At 44.8% G+C, this 22,247-nt stretch overlaps 1 pseudogene; it reads right to left on the bottom strand.

The window, feature by feature from the left end:
* Positions 1–3,405: 3,405 nt before the first annotated feature.
* Positions 3,406–22,247, bottom strand: part of LOC147085689 (uncharacterized) — an 89,516-nt pseudogene continuing 70,674 nt past the window's right edge.

Here is a 22,247-nt window from a genome sequence, read left to right as displayed (position 1 = left end):
GCAATGTATTTCTGCATTTGAAGAGACATTGAAACAGAAGGAAAACAGCAATATAGTTGAACCCTGATTATAACCTGCAGCAACTGAATAGAATCACATAGCGGGGATTAAAGCGAATGCTATCATCGGATAATGAATTATTACCATCTGTATAAATGGCGCTAACACGGCAAATAGATAAACGGTTAATGGCAACCCCATTCTGCCTGAGAAGTGATGATGATTCTTAACGCTGGAAACAGGGCTACAACTGACTCTGTGTTCTGAGATAATGAGAGAAAGCCCTTATTTGTAATTGAGGGAAACGTCTCGTGGGACCAGGAAACAGCAGTATCATTGATATTACTTCCACTCATTTGGAGAGCCCGCCAGCGGCCTTCACTGAAATGTTTGTGCTTTGCCAATGTTATACTAATTGATATTGCATGTTTTTAGAAGTCAGATGGCCCATAGTTTGGAATAATCGTTTGTTCACATATCTATCTAACAATATACTGAAAGCCGGACCCTGACCGCATCACTGCAACACGGTAATCAAAAGCAGCTTCAGTTTTCATTCTGTTGTGTGACCCGGTTCACTTCATCCATGCAACAATTGAATTCCACGCATTCTCCAACAACTCTCAAGGGTTTATACTGCGCCCAGCCATGGAAACACATCCGCTAAAGCTTGGAGTTTAGCCTCACATTTCAATTACGAGTACATGCCCTTAGGATAGGATGATGTCGGGCTTTGCACGAACACCTTTAATAAAATAAAACTCAAATTGCAAGTAGAAAAATGTAGCCATAGAGAGGTCTTGAAATAACCTCGGTTTCACAGAAATGATGATCTTTTAAAGGTTACAGATGATGATAAAATACCTTTCTGTTTGATGGAGTTTGATGGTATCTGGACCTGTACTATATTGAAATAGCTTCTGACAAGTAGGGAGCAGAATCTCCACGGAAATCTATTTCCTCCACATAATCACTTTGCTGCGGTGGGGATAGGAGTTTCTGCTCAGTTTATTATTTTCTATTACTGTCCATTACTATCTATTCGGCGTCTTTTCATTTTGATCGTTATGTAATAGTATAGAAGATTAGACTGAGGAACAGAGGATCATTAGGAACACAAGCAGTTCATTCTGCCCCTTGGGCCTGCTCCGTCATTCAATTAAATCATGGTTAATCTGCTATTCAACTCCAAGATCCCACCGATGCTCCATATCCCGTGACATCCTCACCTAACAAATGTCTGTCGATCTCAGTCTGAAAACTCCATTTGGCCCATAATCCAAATTTGTGGGGAGAGAACGCCAACATTTCGAGTACACTTCTTCCGGATGAGTAATTGCTGATTTCGCTCCTCAAAGGCCTCTCTCTAATTGTAAATTTCAGATCACTGTTCTTGATCACAGCACCAGAGGAAACACCTTTTTGCATCTCCCATTTTAGTGTTCTGCTTCTATCTGTACTACTCACTGTCCCTGCCAACTTAGTCTCATCTGTAAACTTGGAGACACAACATATATTCCATCATACAAGTCATTAATATGTATCGTGAAAATTTTAGACGAGAGAACAATTTCCTGCGGAACACCACTTTTAAGGTCACACCAATCAGAGAACATCCTCTTTACCCCGCTTTCTGTTTCCAACTTCCCACCAATTTTCAGCAGAAGTCAAACAGCTACCTCCAAAACACTGTCCTCTCATTGTTGGTTAAAGGAAATCCAATTAATTAATTTACTGCAAGATGAATATTGCTAAGGTCCGGAATTATGCACCGCCGAGATTAAACGCAGATTAACAAACATTTGTTGTGACAATAATATTACATAGAATCAACAGCACAGTAACGGACCATTGGGCTCAACTGGTCAATGCTGCTGTTTATTGTGCAGACAAGCCTCCACCCCCCACCACTCTTCATCTAACACTATCAGCATAACATTCTATACCTTTCTCCCACATGTGTTTATGAAGCTTCCCCTTAAAACCATCGCTACTATTCTCCACATCTACTCCTATTAGTAGCGAGTTCCACATTCTAACCACTCTCGGGTGAAATACTGTTCCCCTGAAATAACTATTGGATTAATTGGTGACTCTCTTATACAGATGGACCCTAATTTTGATCCTTTCGACAAGAGGCCGTTTGTTTCCCAAGAGAGTCGTGAGAATGTATATCTCCTCAGTTGTAGAATCATAGAACAGTACAGCACAGAAGTAGGCTATTCGGCCCCTCGTGTCTGTGACAGCTCTTTCGAAGAAGAAATCAGTTAGTCGCTCCCCCGCTCTTTCCGCATATCCGGACAATCGCCCCCTTCAAGTATTTACGCCATTTCCATGTGAAAACTACTATTGAATCTGTTTTTACCACCTATCAGGCCGTGTGTTCCAAATCCTAACCACTTGGTGTGGAAAGCAGGTTTCCCTCATGGCGCCTCTGGTTCTTTTGCCAACCATTTTAAATCTGTGCCCGCACATTATTGAACCTTCAACTATTGTTTTATTTGTGCTCAGTATAACATTGTTCTCTGTGCCTCTATTTATAAAGCCCAGGACTCATGTGCTGTATTGGCTGCTGTGATAATCTGCCCTGCCATGTTCAAAGAATTGCACACAAACATCCCAAGGTCTCTCTCTTCTTGCACCCCCTTTAACACTGTACAATTTAGCAGCTATTGTCTCTCCTCATTCCGCCAACCATAATATCTCAATTCACACTTTGCTGCATTAAATTTGATCCTCCATGTGCCCAGTCATTCCAAATGCGTGTCTATATCCACTTGAAGCCTCTTACTATGTTCTTCACTGTTCACTACATTTCGACGTTTCGTCTCATCTGCAAATTCCGTAATTGTGTCCTCTACCCCCATGTCCAAATCATTAATGAATATCAAAAACAGCATGGTTCTAATTCTGAACTCTGGAAAAAAACACTGCCTTCTTCCCTCCATTACGAAAAACAGCCATACATCACAACGCTCTGTGTTGTATCTCTTAGTAGATTGTGTATCCATGCTGCAGGGCTTCAATTTAGCGAACAAGCCTAGTACATGGTAATTTATCAAATGCCTTTTGAAATCTCTTCACACAATAACAACTGTACTGTCCTCATTAACTCATCGAAAAAACTCAACCAAACTAGTGAAGCAGGTTTTGCCCTTAAAAAATCTGTGCTGGCTCTCCTTTATTCTTCCATTCTTGTCCAAGTGGCTATTAATTTCTTCCGTATTATTGATTCTAAAACCTTCTCCACCACCAACGCTAAACTGACTTACTTTAATTACCAGGTTTAACGTTCTCCCCTTCTTTGTGCAAGGGTGTGACATTTGAAATATTCCAGTGCTCCGGCACCAGCCCTGTATCTAAGGGGGCAGGGAAACAGAACGCCCATTTTTTCAACCCTTTCTTTCATAGCAACATATGATGCATCCCGTCCACAGGTCGTGAATTCTGCAATTTAAATACTGGTAGCCTTTCCAGTTCCCCCTCTTTATCTATTTTTATCTCATCCAGTATCACACCAACCTCCTCTTTTAATGTAGCTTTTGCAAAGTCCTCGTCCTTGTTAAGCACTGAAACATAGTATTCATTTATTTCCTCAGCCTTGTCATATGCTTCCACCAATAGATTTCCATGTTGGTCCCTAATCGGCCCCAGCGATCCTCTGAAAACCTTTTCTCGTTTCATCCTTGTAAATCTGTCTTGCATTTTATCCATTGCCTCCATTCCCTTTTATAATATGGGGACCATAACTCCACACATTGCTCCAAATCTGGTCTGAGCAATGTTCGATGCAAGTTTGACATAGCTTCTCTGCTTTGGATTATATCACTCTACAAATGATCTCAATGCATCGAGTGCGTGTTTATCGCCGGTTATCATGCGTCTCCGCTTTTAGTGAGTTGATAGCAAGAACCCTTGTGAAAAATTTGAAGCACACCCAGCAGAATATGAAAATGTTGGAATGTTATAGGACAGGCAAAGGCCCCTCGGTCTGGCGGGCTGAGATAATGAATTCTGTCCACTCTCTCCGTTCTGTGTTGCTCTGTGTTGAATTATAATTGACCAATTTGTCTTTTTTTGCATTGCGTCTGTTCATATATTACAGACACAGTGTGAAAGGCGTTGGGTTTGGCAGCTAAATATTTAAATCAAGGGTTTGAACCTTGTTGCTTTTGACTGTAGATTGCTCAGAGACCCAGCGGAGTTTAACTTTTCAGTTTTCTGAAAGGCAAGCTTGCTAAAGCAGAGAGAGAAAAAAATGATGAACAACGTGCAGTAAGTGTAAGGTAGAGACAGGTACAGGCCGAGTCTTCCATCGTCTCTGCTCTGGTTAAAGATCATTTGGCGGAGCAGGGGGCAATGGGGGGGGGAGGAGCTAAACCCGATTAAAATCACTAAGGAGATGTTACTCAGTAAAATGATGGGACTTAAGGCGGATTAATCCCCTTGTCCTGATGGCCTACATCTTAGGGTCTTGAGAGAAATGGCAGTAGGGATTGTGGATGCATTGGTTATCATTTTCCAGAACTCCCTGGACTCAGCAAAGGTCCCGGCACATTGGAAAATTGCTAATGTAACACCCTTATTTAAGAAGGGAAGTAGACAAAAAACTTGAAACTATAGACCAGTTAGCCTAACATCTGTGGTTGGCAAAATGTTGGAGTCCATTATTAAGGAAACAGTAACAGAGCATTTGGATAAACATAATTTAATAGGACAGAGTCAGCATGGTATTACGAAGGGGAAGTCATGTTTGACAAATTTGCTCGAATTCTTTGAGGATGTAAATTACAGGGTGGATAAAGGGGAAACAGTGGATGTAGTGTATTTGGACTTCCAAAAGGCATTTGACAAGGTTCCACACAAAAGATGACTGATCAAGATAAAAAATCACGGGATTGGGGGTAATATACTGGCATGGGTGGAAGATTGGCTATCTAACAGAAAGCAAAGAGTTGGGGTAAATGGTTCATTCTCGGGCTGGCAATCAGTAACTAGTGGTGTTCCGCAGGGGTCAGTGCTGGGACCCCAACTCTTTACAATCTATGTTAATGATTTGTAGGAAGGGACCGTGTGCAACATATCCAAGTTTGCCGACGATACAAAGATGGAAGGGAAAGAAGTGAGTGAGGTGGACATAAAAAACCTGCAAAAGGACATAGAGAGGCTAAGTGAGTGGGGAGAGATTTGGCAGATGCAATATAATGTTGGAAAGTGTGAGGTTATGCACTTTGGCAGAAAAAATCAAAGAGCAAATTATTTTCTAAGTGGACAGAAACTGCAAAGTGCTCCAGTACAAAGAGATCTGGGGGTTCTGGTGAATGAAACACTAAAAGTTCGTATGCAGGTGCAGCAGGTGATCAGGAAGGCCAATGGAATTTTGGCTTTTATTGCAAGGGGGATGGAGCATAAAAACAGGGAAGTCTTGCTGCAGTTATACAGGGTATTGGTGAGGCCACACCTGCAATACTGCTTGCAGTTTTGGTTTCCATATTTTTGAAAAGATATACTTTTTCTCGAGGCATTTCCGAGAAGGTTCACTCGGTTGATTCTCGAGATGAGGGAGTTGACCTATGAGGAAAGGTTGAGTAGGTTGGGACTCTACTCATTGGAGTTCAGAAGAATGAAAGGCGATCTTATCGAAACATATAAGATTGTGAGGGGGCTTGATCGGGTGGATGCAGTGAGGATGTTTCCACTGATGGGTGAGATTAGAACTAGGGGGCATAATCTTAGAATAAGGGGTTGCCCTTTCAAAACTGAGATGAGGAGAAACTTCTTCACTCAGAGGGTAGTAAATCTAACGAATTTGCTTCCGCAGAGAGCTGTGGAAGCTGCAACATTAAATACATTGAAAATGGAGATGGACATTTTCCTAGCAGATAAGGGAATTAGGGGTTTCGGGGAGAGAGCAGGGAAGTGGACGTGAGTCTAGATTATGAACAGCCATGATCCTATTGCATGGCGGAACAGGCCCGAGGGGCCATATGGCCTACTCCTGCTCCTATTTCTTATGTTCTTATGCTCTTATGAATGGATAATGTGTTTTACTTCGGTGTTGATCTTGATCTTATCAGAAGATTGCTGGTACGAGTTTACGCGATCATTTTACACACGGTGTTAAAACGTGTCCTATTTGGGCCGGAACTGTTTGACACCCAATCATTTCTAACAGTCTCAAATCTGTCGTAACCGACATATATCAACAACTTGCATTTGTATAGCACCTTTAACGTAGTAAAACGTCGGATGGCGCTGCACATATACATTAACAAACACATTTTGACACCAAGACACATAAGGAGATACTGGGGCAGATGAAGGAAAGCTTGTTTAAAGATATGGGTTTAAAGGAGCCTCTTTAGGGTGGAAGTTGAGGTGGAGCGGCCTGGACTCACAATTCAAACTGTGCTCACAAACATGGTGATGAGCGGAATTACGAGGAACTGAACCATTTTTCAACCTTTGAAACCAATTGCTGTTTCTGCAGCAGCAGATCCGGCCGGGGCTTCAATTGACTACTGGTCACTTCCTGTCAGCTGATTAACACCAGATTAACTACAGGTGCCGGTTCCAATGATATCTGAGCGCAAGGGGAGATGCCCCTAAACGACCGAAATGGGTGGAAAATTGCATTTCCAACATGGGGGCATAACCAAGTCTGTGGGCGGGGACCTGTCCGGCGAAGCGTCTGTTGCTTGCTGATAATTAGGCTTCCTGTAGTTATGGGTGCAACCCCTTACGATTAAAACTCAGCGTTCTTTTGAATTATGATTTAGTTTCGCGTTTTCTAAACTGTTATCCTGGCGGAAATCATGTCGAAATTCAAGAAGAATCGCAAAATTATGGCAATTTCAAATAAGATCACGGATCGCAGAGGACAGCAGCTATTCTGAAACAGAAATCGGAAATGCTGGAAAGACTCAGCAGTTCAGGCAGCATCTGTGGAGAGAGGTAGAGTTAAAGTCTCAGGCCGATGACCTGCCATCAGAACTGGAAGATGTTGGTGATAAGCTGCTGTTAAACAAGTGCTGAACCAGGGAAACGGGGACAGGAAAGGGAAAATTGAAGGTTTGTGATAGTGTGCAGGGCTGGAGTGATTGAATAACAAAAGGGATGATGGTGTAGGGCAAAACGGGGCGGTAATGTGACAAGTAAAGGAACAAACGATCGCCCAGAGATGGTGGAAACCGGCTGCTCTTTGCTCGGCTTGCTTGTTTGCAATATTCTGATCCTGCCACCAACATCTGCCTGATCCAGTTTGTTTCTCCAACTTTCACATTCAACTTGTTCAGTTCCGGGTCATTTCATTCAAAATAGCGCAGTGCTGAATAATTTAACCCGCAGGAAGACGGATGGCGAGAGGAGGGAAAACGGCTATTTTGCTTCACCACCAATGACGAAACGCTGAGTTTGTCTTTCTTTACCATTGCTCTGTCCAAGAGCATTCATTGGGCAAAGGGTAGGCATCTGGCACGGTGATCAATATCTACAAAGGGGTGGAGGCTGCGAGCCAGAGGGTGAGGGAGGGACCAGAACTGATAAATCGAAGGTCAGCACGGGTCATATTTAAACAGGCAGTCTTTTTTATTCATTTACGGGATATGGGCAGCACTACCAAGGCCAGCATTTATTGCCGATCCATAATTGCCCTTGAGAATTCGTGGTGAGCTGCGTTATACAACTGAGTTCCTTTATGGGCCATTTCAGAGGGCAGTTAATGGTCAACCACATTGCTCTGTGTCTGGAGTCACAGAAAGGCCAGACCGGGTAAGGACTGCAGATTACCTCACCTAAAGGACATCAGTGAAAGAGATGGGTTTTCACAACAATATAGTGGCTCCATGGTTACCATTAATGATACTAGTTTTGAATAAGCCAGATTTATTCAATTAATCCGAGATCGGATTTGAACATACATTCTTAAATATTCTTAGTTACTCCATGTCCGACATGGTGAGCTGTCCCTTGGTGTGTCAGCTCACTGTGTTTATAAACAGTTCAGTATAATTCATTCCATGTCAAACACTGTCATCTCCCCACTGGTGTGTCTGCTCACTGTTTATATAAACAATTCAGTGTAATTCACTCTGTGTCCGACACTGTGTGCTCTCTGCTGGTAAAAAAGATCACTGTGTTTATAAATATTTCAGTTTAATTCACTCCGTGTCCGACAAAGTGCAATCTCCCCTGGTGTGTCAGCTCACTGTGTTTATAAACACTTCAGTGTAAATCACTCCATGTCCAACACTATGAGATCTCCCCTGGTGTGTCAGCTCACTGTGTTTATAAACACTTCAGTGTAATTCACTCAGTGTCCAACACTGTGAGATCTCCCCTGGTGTGTCAGCTCACTGTGTTTATAAACACTTCAGTGTAATTCACACCGTGTCCAACACTGTGTGCTCTCCAGTGGTGTGTCAGCTCACTGTGTTTATAAACACTTCAGTTTAATTCGCTCCGTGTCCAACACTGTGTACTCTCCCCTGGGATGTCAGCACATTGTGTTTATAAACACTTCAGTGTAATTCACTCCGTGTCCAACACGGTCAGCTCTCCCCTGGTCTGGCAGCTTACTGTGTTTATAAACACTTCAGTGCAATTCACTCCGCGTCCAACATTGTGAGCTCTCCCCTGGTGTGTTAGCTCACTGTGTTTGTTAACCCTTCAGTGTAATTCACTCCGTCTCCAACACTGTGAGCTCTCCCCTGGTGTGTCAGCTCACTGTCTTTATAAACACTTCAGTGTAATTCACTACATGTCCGACACTGTGAGCACTCACCTGGGGTGTCAGCTCACTGTGCTTATAAATACTTCAGTATAATTCACTTCGGGTCCAACACGATGTGCTCTCCCTTAGTGTGTTAGCTCACTTTGTTTTTAAACACTTCAGTGTAATTCACTCCGTGTCTATTACTGTGTGCACTCCCCTGCTGTGTCAGCTCACTGTGTATATAAACCTTTCAGTGCAATTCACTCCGTGTCCAACACTGTGAGCTCCCCCTGGGGTGTCAGCTCACTGTGTTTAAATACACTTCGATGTAATTCAATCCGTGTCCAACACTGTGGGCTCTCCCCTGGTGTGTCAGCTCACTGTGTTTATAAACACTTCAGTGTAATTCACTCCGTGTCTGACACTGTGAGCTCTCCCCTGGTGTGCCACCTCACTGTGTTCTTAAACACTTCAGTGTAATTCACTCCATGTCCGTCCTTGGGACCTCTCCCCTGGTGTGTCAGCTCACTGTGTTTCTAAACACTTCAGTGTAATTCACGATGTATCCGACTCTGTGCTCTCTCCCCTGGTGTGTCAGCTCACAGTGTTAATAAATTGTTTAAGTCACTCCCTGTAAAACACAGTGAGCTCTCCACTGGTGTGTGAGTTCACTGTGTTTATAAACAATTCAGTGTAATTCACTCCGTCACCAGCACTGTGAGCTGTCCACGATTGTGTCAGCTCTCTGTGTTTATAAACACTTCAGTGTAATTCACTCTGTGTCCAACACTGTGAGCTCTCCCCTGGTGTGTCAGCTCACTGTGTTTATAAACAATTCAATGTAATTCACTCCGTGTCCAACACTGTGAGCTCCCCCCTGGAGTGTCAGCTCATTGTGTTTATAAACACTTCAGTGTAATTCACTCCGTGTCCGACACTGCGAGCTCTCCCCTGGTGTGTCAGCTCAAGTGTTTATAAACACTTCAGTGTAATTCACTACGTGTCCAACACTGTGAGCTCTCCATTGGTGTGTCTGCTCACTGTGTCTGTAAACACTTCAGTGTAATTCACACCGTGCCCAACATTGTCAGCTCTCCCCTGGTGTGTCAGCTCACTGTGTTTATAAACACTTCAGTTTAATTCACTCCGTGTCCGACAAAGTGAGATCTCCCCTGGTGTGTCAGCTCACTGTTTATAAACACTTCAGTGTAATTCACTCCGTGTCAAACACTGTGTGCTCTCCCCTGATATGTCAGCTCACTGTGTTTATAAACACTTCAGTTTAATTTGCTCCGTGTATGGCACTGTGTACTCTCCCCTGGTGTGTCAGCTCCCTGTGCTTTTAAACACTTCAGTGTAATTCACTCCGTGTCCAACACGGTCAGCTCTCCCCTGGTGTGTCAGCTCACTGTTTTTATAAACACTTCAGTACAATTCACTCCATGTCCAACATTCTGAGCTCTCCCCTGGTGTGTCAGCTCACTATGTTTATAAACCCTTCATTGTAATTCACTCCGTGTCCAACACTGTGTGCTCTCACCTGGTGTGTCAGCTCATTGTGTTTATAAACACTTCATTGTAATTCACTCCGTGTCCAACACGGTCAGCTCTCCCCTGGTGTGTCATGTCACTGTGTTTTTAAACACGTCAGTGTAATTCACTCCGTGTCCAACACTGTGAGCTCTCCCCTGGTGTGTCAGCTCAAGTGATTAAAAACATTTCAGTGTAATTCACTCCGTGTCCAACACTGTGTGCTCTCCGCTGGTGTGTCAGCTCACTGTGGTTTCAAACACTTCAGTGTAATTCACTCCGTGTCCAACACTATGAGCTCTCCCCTGGTGTGTCAGCTCACAGTGATTAAAAACATTTCAGTGTAATTCACTCCGTGTCCAACACTGTGAGCTCTCCACTGCTGTGTCAGCTCACAGTGTTTATAAACACTTCGGTGTAATTCACTCCGTGTCCAACACTGTGAGCTCTCCCCTGGTGTGTCAGCTCACTGTGTTTATATACACTACAGTGTAATTCTCTCCGTGTCTGACACTGTGAGCTCTCCCCTGGTGTGCAACCTCACTGTGTTTATAAACACTTCAGTGTAATTCACTCCGTGTTCATCCTTGGGAGATCTCCCCTGGTGCGTCAGCTCACTGTGTTTAAAAACACTTCAGTGTTAATCACTCCATATCCGACACTGTGCTCTCTCCCCTGGTGTGTCAGCTCACAGTGTTAATAAATCGTTCAGTGTAATTCACACAGTGACTAACACTGTGAGCTCTCCCCTACTGGGACAGGTAATGGTGTTTATAAACACTTCTATATAAGTCACTCCCTGTAAAACACTGTGAGCTCTCCACTGGTGTGTTAATTCACTGTGCTTCTAAACAATTCAGTGTAATTCACTCCGTGTCCAGCATTGTGAGCTCTCCCCTGTTGTGTCAGCTCTCTGTGTTTATAAACACTTCAGTGTTATTCACTCTGTGTCCAACACTGTGAGCTCTCCTCTGGTGTGTCAGCTCACTGTGTTTATAAACAATTCAGTGTAATTCACTCCGTGTCCAACACTGTGAGCTCTCCCCTGATGTGTCAGCTCACTGTGTTTATAAACACTTCAGTTTAATTCGCTCCGTGTCCAACGCTGTGTACTCTCCCCTGGTTTCTCAGCTCATTGTGTTTATAAACACTTCAGTGTAGTTCACTCCATGTACAACACGGTCAGCTCTCCCCTGGTGTGTCAGCTCACTGTGTTTATAAACACTTCAGTGCAATTCACTCCGTGTCCAACATTGTGAGCTCTCCCCTGGTGCGTCAGCTCACTGTGTTGATAAACCCTTCAGTGTAATTCACTCCGTGTCCAACACTGTGTGCTCTCCGCTGGTGTGTCAGTTCATTGTGTTTATAAACACTTCAGTGCAATTCACTCCGTGTCCAACATGGTCAGCTCTCCCCTGATGTGTCATGTCCCTGTGTTTTGATACACTTCAGCGTAATTCACTCCGTGTCCAACACGGTCTGCTCTCCCCGGGTGTGTCAGCTCACTGTGTTGATAAACCCTTCAGTGTAATTCACTCCGTGTCCAACACTGTGTGCTCTCCGCTGGTGTGTCAGCTCACTGTGTTTATAAACACTTCAGTGTAATTCACTCCGTGTCCAACAATGTGTACTCTCCCCTCGTGTGCCAGCTCATTGTGTTTATAAATACTTCAGTGTAATTCACTCCGTGTCCAACACGGTCAGCTCTTCCCTGGTGTGTCATGTCCCTGTGTTTTTTAACACTTCAGTGTAATTCATTCGGTGTCCAACACTGTGAGCTCTCCTCTGGTGTGTCAGCTCACTGTGTTTATAAACACTTCAGTGTAATTCACTCCGTGTCCAACACTGTGAGCTCTCCCTTGGTGTGTCTGCTCACTTTGTTTATAAACACTTCAGTGTAATTCACTCCGTGTCCAACACTGTGTGCTCTCCGCTGGTGTGTCAGCTCACTTTGTTAACAACCAGTTCAGTTTCATTCAGTCCGTGTCCGACAAAGTGAGAACTCCCCTGGTGTTTCAGCTCACTGTGTTTATAAACACTTCAGTGCAATTCACTCCGTGTCCAACATTGTGAGCTCTCCCCTGGTGCGTCAGCTCACTGTGTTGATAAACCCTTCAGTGTAATTCACTCCGTGTCCAACACTGTGTGCTCTCCGCTGGTGTGTCAGCTCACTGTGGTTTTAAACACTTCAGTGTAATTCACTCCGTGTCCATCACTGTGTACTCTCCCCTGGTGTGTCAGCTCATTGTGTTTATAAACACTGCAGTGTAATTCACTCCATGTCCAACACGGTCAGCTCTCCTCTGATGTGTCATGTCCCTGTGTTTTTAAACACTTCAGTGTAATTCACTCCGTGTCCAACACGGTCAGCCCTCCCCGGGTGTGTCAGCTCACTGTGTTTTTAAACACTTCAGTGCAATTCACTCCGTGTCCAACATTGTGAGCTCTCACCTGGTGTGTCAGCTCACTGTGTTTATCAACACTTTAATGTAATTCACCCCGTGTCCAACACTGTGAGTTCTCACCTAGTGTGTCAGCTCTCTGTTTTTATAAACAATTCAGTGTAATTCACTCCGTGTCCGACACTGTGAGCTCTCCCCTGGTGTGTCAGCTCACTGTGCTTACAAACACTTCAGTATAATTCACTCCGTGTCCATTACTGTGAGCTCACCCCTGGTGTGTCAGCTCACTGTGTTTATAAACCCTTCAGTGTAATTCACTCCGTGTCCAACACTGTGAGCTCTCCACTGGTGTGTCAGCTCACAGTGATTAAAAACATTTCAGTGTAATTCACTTCATGTCCAACACTGTCAGCTCTTCCCTGGTGTGTCAGCTCACTGTGTTTATAAACACTTCGGTGTAATTCACTACGTGTCCAAGACTGTGAGCTCTCCCCTGGTGTGTCAGCTCACTGTGTTTATAAATGCTACAGTGTAATTCACTCCGTGTCTGACACTGTGAGCTCTCCCCTTGTGTGCCACCTCACTGTGTTTTTAAACACTTCAGTGTAATTCACTCCGTGTCCGTCCTTGGTAGCTCTCCCCTGGTGTGTCAGTTCACTGTGTTTATAAACACTTCAGTGTAATTCACTCCGTGTCCAACACGGTCAGCTCTTGCCTGGTGTGTCATGTCCCTGTGTTTTTAAACACTTCAGTGTAATTCATTCGGTGTCCAACACTGTGAGATCTCCCCTGGTGTTTCAGCTCACTGTGATTATAAACACTTCAGTGTAATTCACTCCGTGTCCAACACTGTGAGCTCTCGTCTGGTGTGTCAGCTCACTATGTTTATAAACACTTCAGTGTAATTCACTCCGTGTCCAACACTGTGAGCTCTCCCCTGGTGTGTCAGCTCTCTGTATTTATAAATACTTCAGTGTAATTCACTCCGTGTCCAACACTGTGAGCTCACCCTGGTGTGTCAGCTCACTGTGTTTATAAACACTACAGTGTAATTCACTCCGTGTCCGACACTGTGAGCTCCCCCCTGTAGTGTCAGCTCACTGTGTTTATAAACACTTCGATGTAATTCACTCCATGTCCATTACTATGAGCACTCCCCTGGTGTGTCAGCTCACTGTGTTGATAAACCCTTCAGTGTAATTCTCTCCGTATCCAACACTGTGTGCTCTCCGCTGGTGTGTCAGCTCACTGTGTATATAAACACTTCGGTGAAATTCACTCCGTGTCCAACACTGCGGGCTCTCCCCTGGAGTGTCAGCTCACTGTGGTATTAAACACTTCAGTGTAATTCACTCCGTGTCCAACACTGTGAGCTCTCCCCTGGTGTGCCACCTCAATGTGCTTATAAACACTTCAGTGTAATTCACTCCGTGTCCGTCCTTGGGAGCTCTCCCCTGGTGTGTCAGCTAACTGTGTTTATAAACACTTCAGCGTAATTCACTCCGTGTCCAACACTGTGTACTCTCCCCTCGTGTGTCAGCTCATTGTGTTTATAAACACTTCAGTGTAATTCACTCCGTGTCCAACACTGTGAGCTCTCCTCTGGTGTGTCAGCTCACTGTGTTTATAAACACTTCAGTGTAATTCACTCCGTGTCCAACACTGTGAGCTCTCCCTTGGTGTGTCTGCTCACTGTGTTTATAAACACTTCAGTGTAATTCACCCCGTGCCCAACATTGTCAGCTCTCCCCTGGTGTGTCAGCTCACTGTGTTTATAAACAGTTCAGTTTCATTCAGTCCGTGTCAGACAAAGTGAGATCTCCCCTGGTGTTTCAGCTCACTGTGTTTCAAAACACTTCAGTGTAAATCACTCCATTTCCAACACTATGAGCTCTCCCCTGGTGTGTCAGCTCACGGTGTTTACAAACACTTAAGTGTAATTCACTCCGTGTCTAACACTGTGAGATCTCCCCTGGTGCGGCAGCTCACTGTGTTTATAAACACTTCAGTTTAATTCACACAGTGTCCAACACTGTGAGCTCTCCCTTGGTGTGTCAGCTAACTGTGTTTATAAACACTTCAGTGTAATTCACTCCGTGTCCAACACTTTGAGCTCTCCCCTGGTGCGTCAGCTCACTGTGTTTATAAACACTTCAGTGTAATTCACTCCGTGTCCAACACTGTGAGCTCTCCCCTGGTGTGTCAGCTCACTGTGTTTATAAACACTTCAGTGTAATTCACTCCGTGTCCAACACTGTGAGCTCTCCCTTGGTGTGTCAGCTCACTGTGTTTATAAACACTTCAGTGTAATTCACTCCGTGTCCAACACTTTGAGCTCTCCCCTGGTGCGTCAGCTCACTGTGTTTATAAACACTTCAGTGTAATTCACTCCGTGTCCAACACTGTGAGCTCTCCCTTGGTGTGTCAGCTCACTGTGTTTATAAACACTTCAGTGTAATTCACACCATGCCCAACACTGTCAGCTCTCCCCTGGTGTGTAAACTCACTGTGTTTATAAACACTTCGGTGTAATTCACTCCGTTTCCGACACTGTGAGGTCTCCCCTGGTGTGTCAGCTCACTGTGTTTATAAAAATTTCAGTGTAATTCACTCCGTGCCCAACAATGTGAGCTTTCACCTGGTGTGTCAGCTCACTGTGTTTATAAACACTTCAGTGCAATTCACTCCGTGTCCAACACTGTGTACTCTCCCCTGGTGTGTCAGCTCATTGTGTTTATAAACACTTCAGTGAAAATCACTCCGTGTCCAACATGGTCAGCTCTCCCCTGATGTGTCATGTCCCTGTGTTTTTAAACACTTCAGTTTAATTCACTCCGTGTCCAACACGGTCAGCTCTCCCCGGGTGTGTCAGCTCACTGTGTTTATAAACACTTCAGTGCAATTCACTCCTTGTCGAACATTGTGAGCTCTCACCTGCTGTGTCAGCTCAATGTGTTTATAAACACTTCAGTGTAATTCACTCCGTGTCTAACACTTTGAGCTCTCCCCTGGTATGTCAGCTCACTGTGTTTATAAGCACTTCAGTGTAATTCACTCCGTGTCCAACACTGTGAGCTCTCCCTTGGTGTGTCAGCTCACTGTGTTTATAAACATTTCAGAGTAATTCACAACATGCCCATCACTGTCAGCTCTCCCCTGGTGTGTAAGCTCACTGTGTTTATAAACACTTCAGTGTAATTCACTCCGTTTCCGACACTGTGTACTCTCCCCTGGTGTGTCAGTTCATTGTGTTTATAAACACTTCAGTGTAATTCACTCCGTGTCCAACATGGTCAGCTCTCCCCTGATGTGTCCTGTCCCTGTGTTTTTAGACACTTCAGTGTAATTCATTCCGTGTCCAACACGGTCAGCTCCCCCTGGTGTGTCAGCTCACTGTGTTTATAAACACTTCAGTGCAATTCACTCCTTGTCCAACATTGTGAGCTCTCACCTTGTGTGTCAGCTCACTGTGTTTATAAACAGTTCAGTGAAATTCACTCCGTGTCCGACACTGTGAGCTCTCCCCTGGTGTGTCAGCTCACTGTGTTTATAAACACTTCAGTGTAAATCACTCCATTTCCAACACTATGAGCTCTCCCCTGGTGTGTCAGCTCACTGTGTTTATATACACTTCAGTGTAATTCAGCCCGTGTCCAACAATGTGAGATCTCCCCTGGTGTGGCAGCTCACTGTGTTTATCAACACTTCAGTGTAATTCACAGCGTGTCCAACACTGTGAGCTCCCCCCTGGAGTGTTTGCTCACTGTGTTTATAAACACTTCAGTGTAATTGACTCCGTGTCCAACACTTTGAGCTCTCCCCCGGTGTGTCAGCTCACTCTGTTTATAAACACTTCAGTGTAATTCACTCCGTGTCCAATACTGTGAGCTCTCCCCTGGTGTGTCAGCTCACTGTATTTATAAACCATTTAGTGTAATTCACTCCGTGTCCAACACTGTGAGCTCTCCCCTGGTGTGTCAGCTCACTGTGTTTATAAACACTTCAGTGTAATTCACTCCATGTCCAAAACTGTGAGCTCTCCCCTGGTGTGTCAGCTCACTGTGTTTTTAAACACTACAGTGTAATTCACTCCGTGTCTGACACTGTGAGCTCTCCCCTGGTGTGTCAGCTCACTGTGTTTATAAACACTTCAGCGTAATTCACTCCGTGTCCAACACTGTGTACTCTCCCCTTGTGTGTCAGTTCATTGTGTTTATAAACACTTCAGTGTAATTCACTCCGTGTCCAACACGGTCAGCTATCCCTGGTGTGTCATGTCCCTGTGTTTTTAAACACTTCAGTGTAATTCACTCGGTGTCCAACACTGTGAGCTCTCCCCTGGTGTGTCAGCTCACTGTGCTTATAAACACTTCAGTGTTATTCACTCCGTGTCCAACACTGTGTACTCTCCCCTGGTGTGTCAGCTCATTGTGTTTATAAACACTTCAGTGAAAATCACTCCGTGTCCAACATGGTCAGCTCTCCCCTGATGTGTCATGTCCCTTTGTTTTTAAACACTTCAGTGTAATTCACTCCGTGTCCAACACGGTCAGCTCTCCCCGGGTGTGTCAGCTCACTGTGTTTATAAACACTTCAGTGCAATTCACTCCTTGTCGAACATTGTGAGCTCTCACCTGCTGTGTCAGCTCAATGTGTTTATAAACACTTCAGTGTAATTCACTCCGTGTCTAACACTTTGAGCTCTCCCCTGGTATGTCAGCTCACTGTGTTTATAAGCACTTCAGTGTAATTCACTCCGTGTCCAACACTGTGAGCTCTCCCTTGGTGTGTCAGCTCACTGTGTTTATAAACATTTCAGAGTAATTCACAACATGCCCATCACTGTCAGCTCTCCCCTGGTGTGTAAGCTCACTGTGTTTATAAACACTTCAGTGTAATTCACTCCGTTTCCGACACTGTGTACTCTCCCCTGGTGTGTCAGTTCATTGTGTTTATAAACACTTCAGTGTAATTCACTCCGTGTCCAACATGGTCAGCTCTCCCCTGATGTGTCCTGTCCCTGTGTTTTTAGACACTTCAGTGTAATTCATTCCGTGTCCAACACGGTCAGCTCCCCCTGGTGTGTCAGCTCACTGTGTTTATAAACACTTCAGTGCAATTCACTCCTTGTCCAACATTGTGAGCTCTCACCTTGTGTGTCAGCTCACTGTGTTTATAAACAGTTCAGTGAAATTCACTCCGTGTCCGACACTGTGAGCTCTCCCCTGGTGTGTCAGCTCACTGTGTTTATAAACACTTCAGTGTAAATCACTCCATTTCCAACACTATGAGCTCTCCCCTGGTGTGTCAGCTCACTGTGTTTATATACACTTCAGTGTAATTCAGCCCGTGTCCAACAATGTGAGATCTCCCCTGGTGTGGCAGCTCACTGTGTTTATCAACACTTCAGTGTAATTCACAGCGTGTCCAACACTGTGAGCTCCCCCCTGGAGTGTTTGCTCACTGTGTTTATAAACACTTCAGTGTAATTGACTCCGTGTCCAACACTTTGAGCTCTCCCCCGGTGTGTCAGCTCACTCTGTTTATAAACACTTCAGTGTAATTCACTCCGTGTCCAATACTGTGAGCTCTCCCCTGGTGTGTCAGCTCACTGTATTTATAAACCCTTTAGTGTAATTCACTCCGTGTCCAACACTGTGAGCTCTCCCCTGGTGTGTCAGCTCACTGTGTTTATAAACACTTCAGTGTAATTCACTCCATGTCCAAAACTGTGAGCTCTCCCCTGGTGTGTCAGCTCACTGTGTTTTTAAACACTACAGTGTAATTCACTCCGTGTCTGACACTGTGAGCTCTCCCCTGGTGTGTCAGCTCACTGTGTTTATAAACACTTCAGCGTAATTCACTCCGTGTCCAACACTGTGTACTCTCCCCTTGTGTGTCAGTTCATTGTGTTTATAAACACTTCAGTGTAATTCACTCCGTGTCCAACACGGTCAGCTATCCCTGGTGTGTCATGTCCCTGTGTTTTTAAACACTTCAGTGTAATTCACTCGGTGTCCAACACTGTGAGCTCTCCCCTGGTGTGTCAGCTCACTGTGTTTATAAACATTTCAGTGTAATTCACTCCGTGTCCAACACTGTGAGCTCTCGTCTGGTGTGTCAGCTCACTGTGTTTATAAAAACTTCATTGTAATTCACTCCGTGTCCAACACTGTGAGCTCCCCCCTGAAGTGTCAGCTCACTGTGTTTACAAACACTTCAGTGTATTTCACTCCGTGTCCGACACTGTGAGCTCTCCACTGGTGTGTCAGCTCACTGGGTTTATAAACACTTCAGTGTAATTCACTCAGTGACCAACACTGTGAGCTCTCCACTGGTGTGTCAGCTCACTGGGTTTATAAACACTTCAGTGTAATTCACTCAGTGACCAACACTGTGAGCTCTCCCTTGGTGTGTCTGCTCACTGTGTTTATAAACACTTCAGTGTAATTCACTCCGTGTCCGACACTGTGAGCTCTCCACTGGTGTGTCAGCTCACTGGGTTTATAAACACTTCAGTGTAATTCACTCAGTGACCAACACTGTGAGCTCTCCCTTGGTATGTCTGCTCACTGTGTTTATAAACACTTCAGTGTAATTCACATCGTGCCCAACATTGTCAGTTCTCCCCTGGTGTGTCAGCTCACTGTGTTTATAAACAGTTCAGTTTAATTCAGTCCCTGTCCGACAAAGTGAGATCTCACCTGGCTTGTCAGCTCACTGTGTTTCTATACACTTCAGTGTAAATCACTCCATTTCCAACACTATGAGCTCTCCCCTGGTGTGTCAGCTCACTGTGTTTATAAACACTTCAGTGTAATTCACACCGTGTCCAACACTGTGAGCTCCCCCCTGGAGTGTCAGCTAACTGTGTTTATAAACACTTCAGTGTAATTCACTCCGTGTCCAACACTTGAGCTCTCCCCTGGTGTGTCAGCTCACTGTGTTTATAAACACTTCAGTGTAATTCACTCCGTGTCCAACACTGTGAGCTCTCCCCTGGTGTGTCAGCTCACTGTGTTTATAAACACTTCAGTGTAATTCACTCCGTGTCCAACACGGTCAGCTCTCCCTGGGTGTGTCAGCTCACTGTGTTTATAAACACTTCAGTGCAATTCACACCTTGTCGAACATTGTGAGCTCTCACCTGGTGTGTCAGCTCAATGTGTTTATAAACACTTCAGTGTAATTCACTCCGTGTCCAACACTTTGAGCTCTCCCCTGGTATGTCAGCTCACTGTGTTTATAAACACTTCAGTGTAATTCACTCCGTGTCCAACACTGTGAGCTCTCCCTTGGTGTGTCAGCTCACTGTGTTTATAAACACTTCAGTGTGATTCACTCCGTTTCCGACACTGTGTACTCTCCCCTGGTGTGTCAGTTCATTGTGTTTATAAACACTTCAGTGTAATTCACTCCGTGTCCAACATGGTCAGCTCTCCCCTGAAGTGTCATGTCCCTGTGTTTTTATACACTTCAGTGTAATTCACTCCGTGTCCAACACGGTCAGCTCTCCCCGGGTGTGTCAGCTCACTGTGTTTATAAACACTTCAGTGCAATTCACTCCTTGTCCAACATTGTGAGCTCTCACCTGGTGTGTCAGCTCACTGTGCTTATAAACACTTCAGTGTTATTCACTCCGTGTCCGACACTGTGAGCTCTCCCCTGGTGTGTCAGCTCACTGTGTTTATAAACACTTCAGTGTAAATCACTCCATTTCCAACACTATGAGCTCTCCCCTGGTGTGTCAGCTCACTGTGTTTATAAACACTTCAGTGTAATTCACTCCGTGTCCAACAATGAGAGATCTCCCCTGGTGTGGCAGCTCACTGTGTTTATAAACACTTCAGTGTAATTCACACCGTGTCCAACACTGTGAGATCCCCCCTGGAATGTTTGCTCACTGTGTTTATAAACACTTCAGTGTAATTGACTTCGTGTCCAACACTTTGAGCTCTCCCCTGGTGTGTCAGCTTACTCTGATTATAAACACTTCAGTGTAATTCACTCCGTGTCCAATACTGTGAGCTCTCCCCTGGTGTGACAGCTCACTGTATTTATAAACCCTTTAGTGTAATTCACTCCGTGTCCAACACTGTGAGCTCTCCCCTGGTGTGTCAGCTCACTGTGTTTATAAACATTTCGGTGTAATTCTCTCCATGTCTAAAATTGTGAGCTCTCCCCTGGTGTGTCAGCTCACTGTGTTTTTAAACACTACAGTGTAATTCACTCCATGTCCAAAACCGTGAGCTCTCACCTGGTGTGTCAGCTCACTGTGTTTTTAAACACTACAGTGTAATTCACTCCGTGTCTGACACTGTGAGGTCTCCCCTGGTGTGTCAGCTCACTGTGTTTATAAACACTTCAGCGTAATTCACTCCGTGTCCAACACTGTGTACTCTCCCCTCGTGTGTCAGTTCATTGTGTTTTTAAACACTTCAGTGTAATTCACTCGGTGTCCAACACTGTGAGCTCTCCCCTGGTGTGTCAGCTCACTGTGTTTATAAACACTTCAGTGTAATTCACTCCGTGTCCAACACTGTGAGCTCTCGTCTGGTGTGTCAGCTCACTGTGTTTATAAACACTTCAGTGTAATTCACTCCATGTCCAACACTGTGCGCTCTCCCCTCGTGTGTCAGCTCTCTGTGTTTATAAACATTCCAGTGTAATTCACTCCGTGTCCAACACTGTGAGCTCTCCCCTGGTGTGTCAGCTCACTGTGTTTATAAACACTTCAGTGTAATTCACTCCGTGTCCGACACTGTGAGCTCTCCACTGGTGTGTCAGCTCACTGGGTTTATAAACACTTCAGTGTAATTCACTCCGTGTCCAACACTGTGAGCTCTCCCTTGGTGTGTCTGCTCACTGTGTTTATAAACACTTCAGTGTAATTCACACCGTGCCCAACATTGTCAGCTCTCCCCTGGTGTGTCAGCTCACTGTGTTTATAAACAGTTCAGTTTAATTCAGACCGTGTCCGACAAAGTGAGATCTCCCCTGGTGTGTCAGCTCACTGTGTTTCTAAACACTTCAGTGTAAATCACTCCATTTCCAACACTATGAGCTTTCCCCTGGTGTGTCAGCTCACTGTGTTTATAAACACTTCAGTGTAATTCACACCGTGTCCAACACTGTGAGCTCCCCCCTGGAGTGTCAGCTCACTGTGTTTATAAACACTTCAGTGTAATTCACTCCATGTCCAACACTGTCAGCTCTCCCCTGGTGTGTCAGCTCACTGTGTTTGTAAACACTTCGGTGTAATTCACTCCGTGTCTGACACTGTGAGCTCTCCCCTGGTGTGCCACCTCAATGTGTTTATAAACACTTCAGTGTAATTCACTCCGTGTCCAACACTGTGAGCTCTCCCTTGGTGTGTCTGCTCACTGTGTTTATAAACACTTCAGTGTAATTCACTTCGTGTCCAACACTGTGAGATCTCCCCTGGTGTGGCAGCTCACTGTGTTTATAAACACTTCAGTGTAATTCACACCATGTCCAACACTGTCAGCTCTCCCCTGGAGTGTCAGCTCACTGTGTTTATAAACACTTCAGTGTATTTCACTCTGTGTCCAACACTTTGAGCTCTCCCCTGGTGTGTCAGC

This window comes from Somniosus microcephalus, unplaced genomic scaffold (assembly GCF_052327205.1).
Source record: "Somniosus microcephalus isolate GS21.2 unplaced genomic scaffold, FLI_Smic_1.0 unresolved_chr8, whole genome shotgun sequence".
Taxonomy (NCBI): Eukaryota; Metazoa; Chordata; class Chondrichthyes; order Squaliformes; family Somniosidae; genus Somniosus; species Somniosus microcephalus.
This window is presented reverse-complemented; position numbering and strand designations above follow the sequence as displayed.